At 37.1% G+C, this 4086-nt stretch overlaps 1 long non-coding RNA gene across 1 annotated transcript; it reads left to right on the top strand.

Annotated features, from left to right (window-relative positions):
• Positions 1–1224: 1224 nt before the first annotated feature.
• Positions 1225–2322, top strand: LOC130466820 (uncharacterized). Its single transcript, XR_008926963.1, has 3 exons — positions 1225–1514; positions 1610–1795; positions 2008–2322. It is a non-coding gene; the product is annotated as an uncharacterized lncRNA (long non-coding RNA).
• The last annotated feature ends 1764 nt before the right edge of the window (positions 2323–4086 follow it).

The raw sequence follows: 4086 nt of genomic DNA, 5'->3' as shown, positions 1-4086 counted from the left end.
CAGCTCACTTGATCTCACTGAATTATTAACTTGTTTAATACTGAACCGCATTTATTAGACTTAACATAGAATGCATACTTGGACCAAGGGCATTATTTCCTTCACTTACAAGACATTAATGTTGTTATGTATGTCGAATTGGCTTAGCGAATAATTGGAGCTTTGTTGATTAACATTACACTGGCGTGCTATGCCGTGACTAGCTTAGAAAATGTGTTAGGCACGTACACTCCCCTAATGAAGTGGGTTCGTTTCATTTTATTGTTTGGTTGGTGAATTGTTGAACTATTGTCTGTTCTTTTTGCTGCTGCTGTTGGTGAAGACTCTTCTTGCTTCTTAATTTCAGTTAGCTCTCTCTTAATATCCTGCTGTTGCTGAGGTAGATTGTTTCTCATCTTGTTAGACAAGATTATGTTCAATCTAACCATGAATTGAGTTTCCTTATGCCAATCAGATTATGTTTTGTTCTGACATTATTAGCAAACATGAACTTTCTGGGAACATTATCCTTAAAAAACAATAAGGGGCTGTCTTGGTGAATCTTTCTGATGCTTAAATTCCTTGTTCTGTGTTTCCTTGGTTACAAGCCATGTTTAGAAAGGATTTATTTTTTGTTATTTTCCACATTCGGAGGGGGGGGGGGGGATAATGTTCTGGAGGTTGTGGCGACTGGCGAATTATTGTATATGGCTTTAGAGGATAGTTTATATATAATCAAAGTTGAAGGAAACAGATTTAAAAGGTTTCAGAAGTAGGATTTTCTCTCAAATGTCTTTAAGTCATAGTCTCTATCCACAGGAAATACATCCTTCGAACTAGGCAAAGAGGAGAGAAGCCCTGAGGAAGAATTTTCCCTACCAAGAGTTCTAGAGTATAGTTGTGATTTCTTCATTTTCTAGGAAGTTAACCAGGTAGAGAAATTGAATTTGGGGACTAGGTTGGGTAGATATCTTTCAAGTGTAAGATAAATTGGAATTAGTTAACACATCCTTGAGATCTTGACCAAATCCCTTCTCCTTATTCAGCTGAAACTTGAGTCTTTGTAGCAAATATGTATGACAAAAAGCCAGGACCCTCAAACTTTTGGATGGGGCTAGTCAAAATTGAGCACCTTTTGGACTATCATTCTGAAATTAGAGAATTGCAACACCAACCAGCATTCTGAAAGTCTGTAGTTTGTATTTTCAGTTTTGTAATGAGCACCTTTTGGACTATCATATGCGGGTTTCATCTAAGATGTGTAACTTGCAGATTTCCCTTTACTGGCTTTAATTTAATGATTTACATTTGCAAATTTACATTTTAGGTAGACTAAATTATGTTCCGGGGTAGTTAAATCGCTTGAGATTGCCCATTATTGCCTTTAGTTTAATGATCAACAGCTGCCTGTTTAATCAACTTATTTTGTTTTTGTTATGCCTATGAAAAATCAAATCTGATCTGTGTTTTAAGGCCCTGCAGCCCTGCACCAGTCTTATTATGCCATGTTTGTGAAGAAGCGTGCTCATGCTCGTGTAAGTATTATTTATTGGCTGGATGTCTACGACCTCATTTTTACAGGAGTAAAGAGTTTAAGATAGGATTAACTTTGCATATTCCATGGTTTCAGTTGTGGAGCATTGCGGCATATCTGTATTTCCAGCTTGTTTATTAAGTTCTGGCGCCATCATCAATATATGATCCACTCAGTAGCTGACTTGATTCACCTTAGACCTTGAAAATTTACAAAAAGAACTCATATTTATAAAAATGTGATCTGAGACCTGTTGTCTGCTTCATCGGCCATAGGCTATAGGTATTTTCTTTCTGCTTGCTAAGCCATTTATATCTGCTTTTCCTGGAATTGAAAGTTATGTTTACTGGGATGCATGTTTTTGTTAGAGTTCTAGTAACTACATAGTGATAACTAGGTCATTTATGTAGTTTATATTTTTATACGGATTATCCTCTTTTACTTTCGCATTTCTTTCTATCAAGGAAATCTGAAACCACTCTTGCACTTTGCAGCTGAAAAAAGAAGGCAACTGGTGGCGGAAGAAACAACATCCAAGAGTGGGCAATTTACTTTCCTGAATTGATTCAATCTAAGCACAAGTACAGTAGCTGCCCTGTTAAGGAGAATGTGAAGCTCTATGCTAACAAATTTTAATTTACTCAGTTAGCCAGGAGCTGAGATGCAACTCCATAGAGACTGTAAGCCAAATTAAAGTTGCAGGGAAGTAGGGAATTCATAGTAGTTGTTGAAGACTTTATATGTTTTCACAGCAGTTGAAGACCTTAGTTAAAGACCTTAGTTGAAGACCTTATCTGTTCTGTTTGAGCTCAGGCATATTTTTTTTTACCATAGTTGACTATGGTTAACTTTGCTAAACCTTTATGGCTTTCAAAGTGTTGTTCTCTAGGTGTTTGTTTGTTTTCGCTTGTACAAACGGCATTTTCTTTGAGTTTAATACAATGAATTCTTTACAACAAAAAATAACTCATTGGGTTATATAGAGTAATATATATTGCAAATATTATTATCTTAAAAATTCTTCGTCACCAATAAATTAAGAAAGTGGCTAATTTGCAACTGACTTTTTTAGTTGCTACATAGGAACCAATACATTTAGTACCAATTTAGCGACTAAAGTCACTTAGTCACTAAACTACGACAGAATTAGCTAGTACCAATTAGTACCAATTTAGTGACTGCTTAAACGTTTGTTGTTAATTTGTCACTATATGATACAGTTACTAAATTGTCACGATACCGTTGGTTGTTAATTTGTGACCACAAGATACGGTCACTACATTGCCGCGAAATTGGTGGTCGTTAATTTGTGACTGCGTAATACAGTCACTACATTGTGGCGAAATAACCATCACAAGTTAGGCAATAATAAAGTGTCGGTCGCTACATAGTAACTAGAAAATTCGGTCACAAAATAGCGATGATTACTAATCAGTCATCAAATACACACAGATTTAGTGGTTACTATATGGTGACTGATAATATTTTCGGTCGCAAAATTGAGACAGTTAAAATTTTGCGACCAGGTCTTTAGCGACGGATCAAATCAGTCACAAATCCGTCGCTAAAGACGTTTTGCGACTGAATTTTGATGTTTAGCGACCGATTTTTCCGTCACTAAATGCCACTTTTCTTGTAGTGACAGGAAACCCTGTTGAGAAAAAGTTCCTGGAAAGTATGAACGCTCACGAGAAACTCGAGGAAGGTTATTCCACTCAAAGACCTCCAATGTTCAACGGGAAATTCTACACCTACTGGAAGAACAGGATGGAGATCTATATCAAGGCAGAGAACTATCAAGTCTGGCGAGTCATAGAAGTCGGTGATTTCGAGGTAACAATGACCAATGCTCAAAATGAGGTAGTTCCTAAACCCATGTCTGAATTTACTAAGGAAGATTTTGAGAAATTTGAAATCAACGCAATGGCTGTGAAAATCTTGCATTGCAGCCTTGGACCTCACGAACATAACAGAGTTATGGGGTGCAAGAGCGCAAAGCAAATCTGGGATCTCCTTCAAATAACTCATGAAGGAACTAATGAGGTCAAACGTTCAAAAATTGATTTATTAATGTCTAAGTATGAACGTTTTGAAATGCAACCAAGAGAAACAATACAGGAAATGTTTACTCGTTTCACTAATATTACTAATGAAATAGTTCCTCTTGGAAGAAATATTCCCTCTGATGAACAGGTTAGAAAGATCCTAAGGAGCATGCCACAGGATGATAGATGGAGAACCAAGGTCACTGCATTGTTTGAAACAAAGGACTTCACCAAATTCAACATTGAACAATTGGCGGGATCCTTGATGACTTATGAATTACATCTAGGAGAAGCTATTCCTGAGAACCCAGGCCTTGCTCTCAAGGCTGAGGAACAGGAGGACTCAGAACCTGACGAAGATGAGGTTGCTACGTTGGTCAGAAAAATAAAAAGATTTTACAGGAACTCTAAACCTGGAAATCTAAGAGGAAGGAACTCAGTGAGAAAATCAAGTGGTTCCAAGTCTGACCAAGGATGTTTCAAGTGCGGTGATTCTGACCATCAAATCAAAGACTGCCCTCAGTGGAA

Source organism: Spinacia oleracea, chromosome 2 (assembly GCF_020520425.1).
Source record: "Spinacia oleracea cultivar Varoflay chromosome 2, BTI_SOV_V1, whole genome shotgun sequence".
In the NCBI taxonomy this organism is placed as follows: Eukaryota; Viridiplantae; Streptophyta; class Magnoliopsida; order Caryophyllales; family Amaranthaceae; genus Spinacia; species Spinacia oleracea.
This window is presented reverse-complemented; position numbering and strand designations above follow the sequence as displayed.